Raw genomic sequence first — 14,309 nt, 5'->3', positions numbered from 1 at the left:
GGAGAGTAAGAGAGGAATGAGTGAAGGGAGGGAGGGAGGGAAGAAGGTGGGAAGGAGAAAGAAAAGAAGAAATAGAGGAAGGGAAGGTAAAAGAGAGAAAGAAAAAGAGCAAGAAAGAAAGAAAGAAAGAAAGAAAGAAAGAAAGAAAGAAAGAAAGAAAGAAAGAAAGGGGGAAGGGACAGGAACAGAGGAAGGAAGGAAGGAAACTTATGAAAGGGGAGAGTAAGAGAGGAATGAGTGAAGGGAGGGAGGGAGGGAAGAAGGTGGGAAGGAGAAAGAAAAGAAGAAATAGAGGAAGGGAAGGTAAAAGAGAGAAAGAAAAAGAGCAAGAAAGAAAGCAAGAAAGCAAGAAAGAAAGAAAGAAAGAAAGAAAGAAAGGTGGAAGGGACAGGAACAGAGGAAGGAAGCAAGGAAACTTATGAAAGGGGAGAGTAAGAGAGGAATGAGTGAAGGGAGGGAGGGTAGAAGGTGGGAAGGAGAAAGAAAAGAAGAAAGAGGAAGGGAAGGTAAAAGAGAGAAAGAAAAAGAGAAAGAAAGAAAGAAAGAAAGGCAACTTCAAAGAAAGGCTCACTGAGCATCTCTCACTCTCTCTCTCTTTCTATCCCTCTCTCTCTCCCCCCCCTCTCTCTTTCTCTTTCTCTCCCCCTCCTGGACCTTTTCGCGCCTTTTCAATGCCCTTCCCTGTGCTTCGGAAGCCGCCGAACACCGTCAGAGGGGCGCGTCAGCGGCTTCCGAAGCACAGGGAAGGGCTTAAGCCGCCGCCTTTTCCCTTCCCCTTCGGAGCCCGAGAGGGGGAAAGAGAAGAATGGAGAGAGAGCCGCGACACACCGACACACGCGCGGCTCTCTCTCCATTCTTCTCTTTCCCCCTCTCGGGCTCCGAAGGGGAAGGGAAAAGGCGGCGGCTTCTCTTTCCCCCTCTCGGGCTCCGAAGGGGAAGGGAAAAGGCGGCGGCTTCTCTTTTCACCTCTCGGGCTCCAAAGGGGAAGGGAAAAGGCGACGGCTTAAGCCCTTCCCGTGCGCCCCTCTGGAGGATCCCCATCCCGGGCGGAGCAGCCTGAGAGAGCCGCGACACACGCGCGGCTCTCTCTCCATTCTTCTCTTTCCCGCTAAATCCTGTGGCAGCAAACATGCTTTGGGGGTTTGGCTGGGGGGGAGAGAGTTAGGAAGGTCCTACTTCTTCTCCCCCCCAGCCAAACCCCCAAAGCATGTTTGCTGCCACAGGATCTAGCGGCGAAGGGACGTGAAGGAATGGAAAGCTGAAACAGCCCCGTTTCAGCTTTCCATCCATCCACGTCACTTCGCCGCTAAATCCTGTGGCAGCAAACATGCTTTGGGGGTTTGGCTGGGGGGGAGAGAGTTAGGAAGGTCCTACTTCTTCTCCCCCCCAGCCAAACCCCCAAAGCATGTTTGCTGCCACAGGATCTAGCGGCGAAGGGACGTGAAGGAATGGAAAGCTGAAACAGCCCAGTTTCAGCTTTCCATCCATCCACGTCACTTCGCCGCTAAATCCTGTGGCAGCAAACATGCTTTGGGGGTTTGGCTGGGGAAGAGAGAGTTAGGAAGGTCCTACTTCTTCTCCCCCCCAGCCAAACCCCCAAAGCATGTTTGCTGCCACAGGATCTAGCGGCGAAGGGACGTGAAGGAATGGAAAGCTGAAACAGCCCCGTTTCAGCTTTCCATCCATCCACGTCACTTCGCCGCTAAATCCTGTGGCAGAAAACATGCTTTGGGGGTTTGGCTGGGGGGGAGAGAGTTAGGAAGGTCCTACTTCTTCTCCCCCCCAGCCAAACCCCCAAAGCATGTTTGCTGCCACAGGATCTAGCGGCGAAGGGACGTGAAGGAATGGAAAGCTGAAACAGCCCCGTTTCAGCTTTCCATCCATCCACGTCACTTCGCCGCTAAATCCTGTGGCAGCAAACATGCTTTGGGGGTTTGGCTGTGGGGGAGAGAGTTAGGAAGGTCCTACTTCTTCTCACCCCCAGCCAAACCCCCAAAGCATGTTTGCTGCCACAGGATCTAGCGGCGAAGGGACGTGAAGGAATGGAAAGCTGAAACAGCCCCGTTTCAGCTTTCCGTCCATCCACGTCACTTCGCCAGTAAATCCTGTGGCAGCAAACATGCTTTGGGGGTTTGGCTGGGGGGGAGAGAGTTAGGAAGGTCCTACTTCTTCTCCCCCCCAGCCAAACCCCCAAAGCATGTTTGCTGCCACAGGATCTAGCGGCGAAGGGACGTGAAGGAATGGAAAGCTGAAACAGCCCCGTTTCAGCTTTCCATCCATCCACGTCACTTCGCCGCTAAATCCTGTGGCAGCAAACATGCTTTGGGGGTTTGGCTGGGGGGGAGAGAGTTAGGAAGGTCCTACTTCTTCTCCCCCCCAGCCAAACCCCCAAAGCATGTTTGCTGCCACAGGATTTAGCGGCGAAGTGACGTGGATGGATGGAAAGCTGAAACGGGGCTGTTTCAGCTTTCCATTCCTTCACGTCCCTTCGCCGCTAGATCCTGTGGCAGCAAATATGCTTTGGGGGTTTGGCTGGGGGGGAGAAGAAGAAGGACCTTCCTAACTCTCTCCCCCCCAGCCAAACCCCCAAAGCATGTTTGCTGCCACAGGATTTAGCGGGAAAGAGAAGAATGGAGAGAGAGCCACGCGTGTGTCGCGGCTCTCTCAGGCTGCTCCGCCCGGGATGGGGATCCTCCGGAGGGGCGCACGGGAAGGGCTTAAGCCGCCGCCTTTTCCCTTCCCCTTCGGAGCCCGAGAGGTGAAAAGAGAAGCCGCCGCCTTTTCCCTTCCCCTTCGGAGCCCGAGAGGGGGAAAGAGAAGTCGCCGCCTTTTCCCTTCCCCTTCGGAGCCCGAGAGGGGGAAAGAGAAGAATGGAGAGAGAGCCGCACGTGTGTCGGTGTGTCGCGTCTCTCTCTCCATTCTTCTCTTTCCCCCTCTCGGGCTCCGAAGGGGAAGGGAAAAGGCGGCGGCTTAAGCCCTTCCCGTGCGCCCCTCCGGAGGATCCCCATCCCGGGCGGAGCAGCCTGAGAGAGCCGCGACACACGCGCGGCTCTCTCTCCATTCTTCTCTTTCCCCGGATCGCTTGCTTTCCCAGGCAGCCGGCTTGCTGGCCGGGGAAGCAAGCGATCCGGGGAAAGAGAAGAATGGAGAGAGAGCCGCGCGTGTGTCGGTGTGTTGCGGCTCTCTCAGGCTGCTCCGCCCGGGATGGGGATCCTCCGGAGGTTTTAAAAGATCGCAGCCGGGTTGGGGGCTCGGGGGTTGCTAGAAAGCTCCCCCAGGCGGGCTGCGATCTTTTCAAACAGGCGCACCGCCTCTCCGCTGACTCCTGGCGAACTTCCCGGCTTTAGGAGTCAGCGGAGAGGCGATGCGCATGTTTGAAAAGATCGCAGCTGGCCTGGGGGAGCTTTCTAGCAACCCCCGAGCCCGGGTTGGGGGTTCGGGGGGGTGCTGGAAATGTCGGGGGCGCACGGGCGGTTGCGCGCGCTCCCGATCTCCCTGCTAGGCCCCTCGGAATTAAAAAAAACAAAAGGCTTTGCCGGCGGACAGTCCCCCTGCCACCGTTCGGATCCCCCCACCTCCAAGCAGAAGCCAAGGACCTCCAGAGTGGGGCGGCAGGGGAGGCGAACGCCTCTCCGCTTACCAAGTGCCGGGATACGAGCCGAGAGGAGCCAGGCGCTGGCTTGCCTTCCTTCCAGCGTCTTCGGAAGCTGCCGAAAGCGTCAGGGGGGCGCGGCTCCTCTCAGCTCGTATCCCGGATGTGAGCTCGGGAGGCGAACAAAAATGTCGCTCCCTTCCAAGCTCTTATCTCGAGTAGCTCGTACGTAGAGCTGCTCGTATGTTGAGGTTCCACTGTAATAGTTTGAACAGTTGCAACTAGTAGCTATGGACCTGCTTACTGCAACAGAGGTCTAACACAGTTAGGTTATGAGAATTGACTTATACAGCTCTTCATAGTGCAACCTTCTCTAAGCGGTTTACAGAGTCAGCTTAATGTCCCCAACAATCTGGGCCCTCATTTTACTGACCTCAGAAGGATGGGAGGCTGAATCGACTGGTGAGAGACGAACTGCCACCTGCTGGCAGCCAGCAGAAGTAGTCTGCAGTACTGCATTCTAACCACTGGGCTACCCTAGGTCAACCCCATGAAGCAACACCATTGGAATTACTTTTTTAAAAAGTGGAAAAATAAGGACCAGCTCAATGTTCTGCAGATGGATGCGGTAACCGAAATGCTTGGAAGCATTCAATCTTTTCTCAGAATGCCTTAGTCCTTGACTTATAACAGTTCAGGGAGTTTGAAAGCCTAGCCTTAATGGCTCATAAGAATATAAGAAGAGCCATGCTGAATCAGGCCAAAGCCCATCGAGTCTAGCATTCTGTGTCTCACACAGTGGCCCACCAATTGTCCATGGGGATCTTGAGCAGAAAGAGAAGGCAAGACCCTCCCTTTCCTTTGACCACCAACAAATGGTACTCAAGGGAATCCTGCCTGCCTCAACCAACATAGAGGCGGCACATGGACATTGCTTTCAATGACCACTGATACACTAGGCATCCATGAATCTGTCTTATCCTGCCTTGAAGCTACCCAGGCTGACAACTGTCATGACCTCTTCTGGAAGTGAATTCCATAAATCCTTTGGGTGAAGAACTATTTCCCTTGATTTGTCCTCACTTTCTTACCTATGAGCTTTAGGGAGTGCCCCCTTGTCCTAATATTGTGTGATAGAGAAAAGAATTTTTCTCTATCCACCTTTTCTATCCCATGCATGATTTTATACACTTTGATCAAGTCACCCCTTAAACACTGTCTTTCAAGGCTGAAGAGATCAAGGCGTTGCAACCTGGTTTCATAAGGGAGATGCTCCATTCCCTTGATCATTCTTGTTGCCCTTTTTTGCACCATTTCAAAATGGAGGAAAGTATCAAAACTGATTGCCTGAGAGCTCCCTGGATCCTGGCTCTTCAACATTTTTATCAAGGAGTTGGATGAGGGACACTATAAAGTTTAGAGGGGTGACTAATGCTTAAGAAGGAAGTGGAAATATTGAGAAAGAATTGAGCCCTGGGTGAGGTGTTTGGGTATCTCACCCAAATTTGGGTGGGGAAAATGCACGGCAAAAGATATTAAACTTGGGGGAGACTTGGTTTGGCAATAGATCACCTGGTTGTCTCTTTAAAGCACAGGTTAAACATGAGCCAGCAATGTGAAACAAGTGATTAAAAAGCAAATGCCACCTTGTATCCATGTTAACAGGAACAGGGAATCCAGATCACATGAAGCAATTGTTCCATTTGCCTCTGCCTTGGTCATACCCCTTTGAAATAGTATGTTCAGTGAAGGGCTACCAAAAATTTTACTACCACCCTGTGGATGTGGCTTATGCAGGATTCCCTGCATTTTCTTTCATCTTTTAATGCAAATTGGGTGTTCTGGGATGGAGCTCCATTTTCGCTACTCCACTACCTGTGTCCCCCCCCCCCCGTCCGGGCAGTAGCCCACCCCTGAGTATGTCCCATTCCTGGCACCAAAAGGGCAGTGACAAATTGGAGCAAGTACAGAGGACTGCAATCAAGGAGGAACCTGGAAACCAAGGAAAATATGACGGATGCTTGGTCTCCTGAAAAGACAACCAAGTAGAAATACAACAGCAATATTTAAATATCTGGAACATTATTGTATAAGAGTAGTAGATGTAATCTCTATTGCCCATCTCTGTTGCCCCACAAGGTACAATGATATCAAAACTACAGAAGGAAAGTCAAGCAGCTTCCTGATTGGGAGCTATCGGTGAAAGAGGCTCTAGTACAACAGAATGAATTCTGTTTCACTAACATTTTTAATCAGAGGCTGGATTCTTACCTGCCAGTGACACTCATGTGAAACCTCTACCCTTAGGCCAAAGAGTTGGACTAAATGATCTTTATGGGTTATTCCACCTCTTGGATTCTACTAGCCTGCTCAGATTTTTGTCTTGCATCTGTTGAAAGATTTATAACTGAGCAGTTGAAGTTCATGAAATCAACTGCCTTGCTTCTCATTTGCCCTAATTCGAAGACTTATGTAGCACATTAATACTGCAAAAGAACTCCACTTTAGGAAGCAGGTGATTGCTTAGCTGGAAGATCGGATTTTAAAACATTTGAAATCACCATATGTGCACCAAGGAACATACGCTTTTAATATAAATACTACCTAGGCTATCCATGGTGCAAATTTCACAACTTTATTAAAAGATATATACTTTATTAATTTATACAAAAAGGAATAAAACAGGGGGAAAGGGGGATGGGAATACAGAAAAGAAAAGTGGGAGGGGAGTGGGATAAACAATATTGTTATATCACAGCTTATATATATTATTGTATATACATTTCGGGTATTTGTCCATATGTAAATATTTCGTATTCAGAGTTCTTAATTAAGTATCTTATAGATGTAATATTTGATAATCCAACAGTAATGTGGGAAGAGAAAGGATAGAAGGGGAGAAAAGGGAGAGAAAAAAAAAGAGAGAAAAGAGAAAGAAGAGAGAGATAGCAAGATGAGAGGTAGTACCTGCAAGCAAGCAGGCATTTGGGTTGTGGTGACTTAGATGGATTATATTTATTGTTTTTGTTAGTAGAATTTAATCATAGATTGTAATATTAGTAGATTTCTAATAGTTATCAAATGGATTGAACTCAGACAGGGATTGAGTTATTTTTGATCCGATTTTTGGTTATACATATCTTTATTTTGGTTCATATTAAACAATTTTGGTTATTTTTCGCTTTGTCATCTTTAGAGTTGGATAGCCATCTGAACCATTTCTCCCAGGCCTTCTAGAACTCTGAATCATTTTTGTTCTGAATTTCCATTGTTAATTTTGTTAGTTCGGCACATTCCATAATTTTACTACCGTGTTTCCCCGATAGTAAGGCAGTGTCTTACTATCTTTTTACCCCCAAAAGCCCCACTGTGTCTTACTTTGGGGGTATGTATTATATTGTCCCAGGCACCGGGGCCGGCCCGTCTTCGGGCTTCGGCCCGGGCGAGGCCTCTTCTCCTCCGGGCGGGCGGCGTTAGGCGGCGTTGCGCGGCAGGCGCGGCTGCCCGTCGGGCCCGGCCTCCATCCCTCCTGCGCCGCGGTGGGGCCGGTCCGCGATGCGCGTCCTGGGGGCGCCCAGCTGGCCGGCTCCGGAGGCTGCAGCTCCTCCCGCTGCTGCCCAACACCGAGGATGCCGTGCGCCCAGCCCGGCTACGGCAGCAGGCAGGCAGGCAGCCCCAGGCGCAGCGGGGAGAGCAAAGGTGGCGGCGGGAGTAGCGGACGCCTCCCTCGCTTTTAGTACCGTGTTTCCCCGAAAGTAAGACATATGTCTTACTTTCGGGGTATGGCTTATATTAGCTGACCCCCCTGAAACCCCCCATATGTCTTACAATCGGGGGGGGGGGTCTTACTATCGGGGAAACACGGTAATGATGGTTAGATTTGTCAGAATGCCAACAAAATCACAACTTTATTAATAACTCCTTCATTTTTTTTTCATTTTTGCAAGCGGATAATGGTGGTGTATTTTTACTTACTGATTCCATACTGACTCCTGGAGAAGCTTTGTAGCAAAGTCAAAATATGGATTCTGTGGTTCAGGCTCTAGTCATGAATTTTTCATCACTGATACCACATACTAGCTTGTCCCTTGCATCTCTGTCAGAGTTATGTTCTAATTATAGTTCCAAGATGCCTGGCTCATACTTGTCTATGCCTTCTAAAGCCTTATTATGTGTAAACTCGGTTTGAAATACTTCTACTGTTTCTTTCGGGCATTAATACAGTAGGATCCTCATTAAGCTTTACCATATGTAGAAACCTCTGTAATCCTAGAAATGCTTTAATGTAGAACTCTGCTTCTTCCCCCCCAAACCCCCCCCCCCTGAGCAGTAAAGCGGTGACTAAGCATTTCATGGGCTTCCAGCATGCTGGTATCGAGGGAACTGTGGAAGAATTGCATGTATGGCTACCATTATTTAGAAGTCCCATTATTGAGCTTCCTCACAAATGTAGGCATTCCTTTCTTCCTGGTTTCCAAAGATTATGTGGACACAGGAGGAAAAAGTAAAAACTTTCAGAGCACTGCTGTTTATACACTGCTCAAAAAAATAAAGGGAAAAACAACACAATATAACTCCAAGTAAATCAAACTGCTGTGAAATCAAAGTGTCCACTTAGGAAGTAACACTGATTGACAATTAATTTCACATGCTGTTGTACACATTCAACTTTGTACAGAACAAATTATTCAATGAGAATATTTTATTCATTCAGATCTAGGATGTTATTTGAGTGTTCCCTTTATTTTTTTGAGCAGTATATATATATGTGCGTGGGTGCGCGCGTGCACACACACACACACACATATATAAATATACATGTATGTACTGTATATTACACACATAGATTTAGTAGAAACATTTTGGGGGAGGGGTTTGCCAGTGGTAATAAGCAGAAATATGTACGATCAATTTTTTTTTAACTGCAAAAGGGCTTTTGTTTCCTCCTCAAAAGACTATCCATAGGATTGCTAGATTTTAACCAATGGTGGTTGACTGTGTCTGTAGCTGCTGCAGTTGGAGGGAAGAAATTATCTAAACATGGGAACCTTAATGAGAAGTACCAGATTCTTCCACTTGATATTTAGTGGATGCAGGACAGGCACTGTGAACAGGAGCTGTGACCTTCCTTCAATATACCAGGGTGATCCGACATTAAAAAAACATATAGCCCCTCCCTGGTACAGAGCTGGAAGGGATCAGGTCTGATAGCTCAACTGCTAATTCTCTGCCTTACAAGGCAGAGTCCACCAGATTGAATCCCAGTAAGGAAGGGTGTGGCTAGCTGATGAGGCCAGAACAAGGCCGAAATGGGACCATCCTAGTCTCCCTTAATTTTAAAATTCCAGCTAAAAAAACATTTGACATATATATATATATATATATACACACACACACACACATATATGTGTGTGTGTGTGTGTGTGTGCGCACACACACACACACATATACACACACACACACACACACACACACATTTTTTGTTTTTTATGTCGGATCACCCTGGTATATTGAAGGAACGTCACAGCTCCTTTTTGCCTCTAGGCCCAACCCAGGACCATTTCAAGGCAGTTAATTTATTTATAGCCGACAACTATATTCTGTATGTGTCAAATGTAATCCATGTATTTTCTTAGTTATTTGTCAACTGAAGTCTTCACTGAGCTGCTTTTTTTTTACTACATCTTCCATCTTGGGTTGTTTAGTTTTGATTTGTTTCCTTAATTTTTTTTACTTCTGTAAAATATGGCGGTTTTACATGTCTTCTAATGATAGATCTCATTGTACAAAGATTTTATAATTTTGTGATAGAGTTCTTCATTGCAGAGCCTATGAGAGCCATCTCTGCATGCTATGTCCGACCTGCAGAGATTTCATAAAATAAAGCTTTTACTATATAAAGACCAGTAGATGGCAATAGGGATTCATTTAAAACGAAGTTAGATGTAGAAATCCAGTTCCAGAAACACTACAGAATGTACCCATCTGGTTTCCAGAATTAGCTGTACTAGAAGTGGGAGTTTCTCTCCTGCCTGTGTTTCTGTTGTGCCTTTATTAAGAATCATTAAAGGTCAGATGCCACCCACTGTCTTCATTAAAGAGTTATGTCACTGGGTATATCCATTCTCTTCTAAAGTACAGCTGCGTAGCTCATCTTCCTTCCACTCTGTGTCAAGATGACAGCCCCATTCATTATTGCCCCTAAAAATGGCATTGATGGATATGTATCAATCAGACTTTTCTAAAGAAAACCTTCCTTGCTGAGATACCTTTATTTTAAGGCCTCATGATCTTTTTGTTTATTTACATTTTTTTTCTTGCTGATTACTGGAGTCTTGTGACCCTTTGCAGGAAAAGACTTTCATGCTAAGTCTAAAGTGTCTTGTCTGGTTTATTAAATATTAATCTTGAAATTTAGCTTGTCATGTAAAGTCAACAATTGTGATTTATTGAATAAACCGTGGCTAAGCAAATCATGGCTTAGTAGCATAATATGTGAGTCCAGTTTATATATATATTATTTATATATAGCTGAAGGGATTGGATACTGTAGCCTAGAGGATAATTCTCTGCCTTACAAGGCAAAGGTTGCAGGTTCAAGTCCCAGTGGGTATGGCTAGATGATGAAGCCAAAATAAGGCCGAAATAGATCTATCCTAGTCTCCCTTAATTTTCAAATTCAACAAAACAAAACAAAACATGTGACATACACACACACACATATATGTATATATACATACATACATATACATATACATATACATATACATACATTGATTGATTGATTGCCTTTTTTGAATCCAGTAGTTCCAGCTTTTTGGAAGGATAAAATTATACATTCATTTGTTCAAGTACATGGCAATTTATTCACTAAGGAACAAAAGAGGAAAGAGGAAAGAAGGCAGGCACTGAATGTTATAGACCTCTGTCATAATGTGGAGAATATTTCAAGTACCCATACAAAGTACAAAAATAACTTATTGTATTAACCCAACACTTTTCAGAAGATTCTTTTATCAACAGAATAATTGCTAGAATTGCTAGCTAATATATTTTAGGTAGAAGTTGCCAATATAATGATCTTGGTAAAACAATTTTCTAAAATAAGTAGGGCTTCTGTCCAGTAATGAACAAGAATACTGAATGGCAAGTCTATATAAGCAGCTGGAGATTTGTTTCAATTTTATTTGTTTTAAAAAGAAATTCAACATATTCAGAAAGTAAATCTGTACCCATGTAGTTGATCCATGATAAGTGGGCACTGCTACAAAATGTTGCAAGTGCTGCTTAGCTCTGAAAGGATTGATAACGATAAGCCAACAAAAGAGAATATTTGTTCTTGAAATATGGGGTCCTTGGTGCTCTCTGAGCTTGGAAGCTTTCTTGCAAATGTTTCATTACCCAAACTAGGTAACATTGGACCAGAATATTTACAGGACCGCCTTCTGCCACATGAGTCTCAGCAACTGGTCAGGTCCCACAGAGTGGGCCTTCTCCAGGCCACGTCAACTAGACAATGTCGCTTGACGGGGCCTAGGGGAAGAGCCTTCTCTGTGGCGACCCCGGCCCTCTGGAATTAGCTCCTCCCGGATATTTGTACTGTCCCCACCCTCCTTGCCTTCCATAAGAGTCTCAAGACACATTTATGTCGCCAAGCTTGGGAATATTAGACTTCTGCCCCTTGTCCAATGAAAGTTATGCGAGTTAGTGGACTGAATGGGTATGAGTGTTTTTATGGTCTTTGGGTTTTTAGGTTGTTAGTTATTAATTGGATTAATTGTAATATTGTTGTTTCATATGTTGTAATCTGCCCCGAGTCCTCAGAGATGGGCAGCATAAAAGTCCAATTAATATATAAGTAGACATCATCAGTGCCCATCACTTGTTGGTAAACTTCAGCCAAACTGGCAAAAAAACCCTAGGCTAGGCAAAAAGAACACATATTTTCATAGCCAAATATAGAGAAATGCATATAGTTGTAGAGTGCATGATGAAACAGCTGGGGCAAACTCATAGCAAAGGAACATTATTTCAGCAGGCTTAATCCCTTCAAATCACACAAGTTGGGATTTAGTCAATCATCATACCAGGTTTTTTTCTCAAATAAAAGACAGCTGAGCAATGGTGAAATCTTCTGAAGTCTGCTACTAGCGCTATGAGTCTGCTACTGAGTGCGTGCCTGCGCAGTGCTAAAAAAAGAGCATTTTGAAGCCTTCAGAGTCTGCAAAGGTAAGTAGAACAGTGAGGGGAGGGTATCCGCTGTGCTATGTGATTTAGATTAGCTTGAAAGCAGGAAATCCAACAATTCTAGCTAATATAAATCTCTCATCACAGCTGATCATCGCCCAGATCCAGGGTAGGCAAAATTGGCTCTTCTATGACTTGTGAAATTTATTTTATTTTATTTATTTATTTATTCCATTTTTATGCCGCCCTCCTCCTTAGACTCAGGGCGGCTTACAACATGTTAGCAATAGCACTTTTTAAAAACAGAGCTAGGCTATTGCCCCCACAATCCGGGTCCTCATTTGACCCACCTCGGAAGGATGGAAGGCTGAGTCAACCTTGAGCCGGTCATGAGATTTGAACTGCTGACCTTCAGATCTACAGTCAGCTTCAGTGGCCTGCAGTACCTGCTGCGCCGCCCTGGCTCTTCCCAGAATCATGCTAGCTCAAGAATTCTGGGAGTTGAAGTCCACATATCATAGAAGAGCCAACTTTGCCTACCCCTGGCCCAGATGATCATCAGAAATACCGATCACCCGAACTGGTAACATTTTTTGTTATTGGTTCAGAAGCACCAGTCAGAACCAGTAGCATTTCACCCCTGCAACTGAGGGTTAGTAGGACCCTTCCATAGTTTCTCTCTGATGAATCTTCCATTTTATTTTCAGGACTTCCAGAACACTAGACCAGCCCTGGCAAACTGGATGCAGTTTTAATGGAGAAAGGAAATAAGCCCAGCAGTCCCTTTTAGCCAACTGGCTAGAGAGTCTCCGGAGAGGGGCGGCATACAAATCTAATTAATAATAATAATAATAATAATAATAATAATAATAATAATAATAATAATAATCATCACGCAGTCCTAGGTGCTTGGGAAGCGCCCGACTGATGATGAAATACGAAATCCAGCATAGTGATCTTGTTTGCTGTGTTGTAGTGACATAATAACAACAACAATAATAATAATAACAACAACAACAATAACAACAAACAACAGCAACAACAACAACAATAATAATAATACAACAACAATAACAATAATAATAATTTATTAGACTTGTGTGCCGCCCCTCTCCGAAGACTCGGGGCGGCTCACAACAGCAAAAGAACAATATAATATAATACAAATTGAATAATTAAAAACTATGACTAAAACCCACTATCATTAAAAACAATCAACACAATACAGTCACAGCCACACATAACTCTTAATGGTCAGAAAAGGGGATACATTAATTGCCCCATGCCTGGTGACATAGATAGGTCTTTAGGGTCTTGTGGAAGGCGAGGAGGGTGGAAGCAGTTAGAATCTTGGGGGGGAGTTGATTCCAGAGGGCTGGGGCCACCACAGAGAAGGCTCTTCCCGTAGGCCCCGCCAGATGACATTGTTTAGTCGACGGACCGATGCCATGTAGAGCCTAGAAGATATATTCTTTATCTTCTATGCTTCGAAATGAGAACCATTGTTATATAGTTCAGTGGCACTGCCCATACTATTTACAGCCAAACAAGGTAAGAATCATAAGGCAACACACATTTTGTATATCAGTCGTAAAGAGAAAATATCAAAAACCCAGAACCTAAAAATCTGAAAGGCCAAGGAAGACTGCTTACTTGCAGCAACCCTGGAAATCTAGCTGGCTGCCCGGAGAAATGAAAACAAAATAGTCAAGAAAAAGAATATATTAGAGGATGACATGGCTGATTGGCTGGAACACTGGATAAGTTCACACCATATTGTAAACTTGCTTTGCTGGTCCCTGGAATGCCAAAAATGAGTTTAAATATTAATCTGCTTTATATTCCTGTAATATAGCCCAGGCAAATATGCCCAGGATGTTGAAGAAATACTGGAAGAGAAATTTGGCCTTTCACAGAAGTTTCTCATTTGGCCATATAAATATTCTCGTCCAATAATTGCAACAGATAATTGCAACAGAAGGAAGGAAAGAAGGAAAGAGAAAAAAAGAGAAAACGTTCACATACCTCCTTCAGTTCAGAAGAGGGAGGGGGAGGGAGGGAGAAAGAAGAGAGAGACAGACAGAGAGAGTAAGGAAGGAAGGAAGGAAAGAGAAAAAGAAAGAAAATGTTCACCATACCTCCTTCAGTTCAGAAGAGGGAGGAGGGAGGGAGGAAGAAGAGAGAGAGAGGGATAGAGAGAGAGAAAGAAAGGAAAGAAGAAAGGATGGAAGAAAGAAAGGAAGGAAAGAGAAAGAAAGAAAGATGGATGGATAGATAGATAGATAGATAGATAGATAGATAGATAGATAGATAGATAGATAGATAGATAGATAGATAGATAGATAGATAGATCAGGGCAGCTCACTGGATTCCGTGAAATGGCAGATTAAGCAGAGTTTTTAAGTTTGACATACTCATGACTGGATCTCTTTGGGTCTGAATCTAGCTCCATAAGAATTTGCAGGCTGGTCAGGTAAGTCCTCTTTGATGTTTTCCCAGCCCATTGACTTCTCCCTCAAAGGAGAACAGT

The sequence above is a fragment of the Erythrolamprus reginae genome, chromosome 1 (genome assembly GCF_031021105.1).
Source record: "Erythrolamprus reginae isolate rEryReg1 chromosome 1, rEryReg1.hap1, whole genome shotgun sequence".
Classification (NCBI taxonomy): domain Eukaryota; kingdom Metazoa; phylum Chordata; class Lepidosauria; order Squamata; family Dipsadidae; genus Erythrolamprus; species Erythrolamprus reginae.
This window is presented reverse-complemented; position numbering follows the sequence as displayed.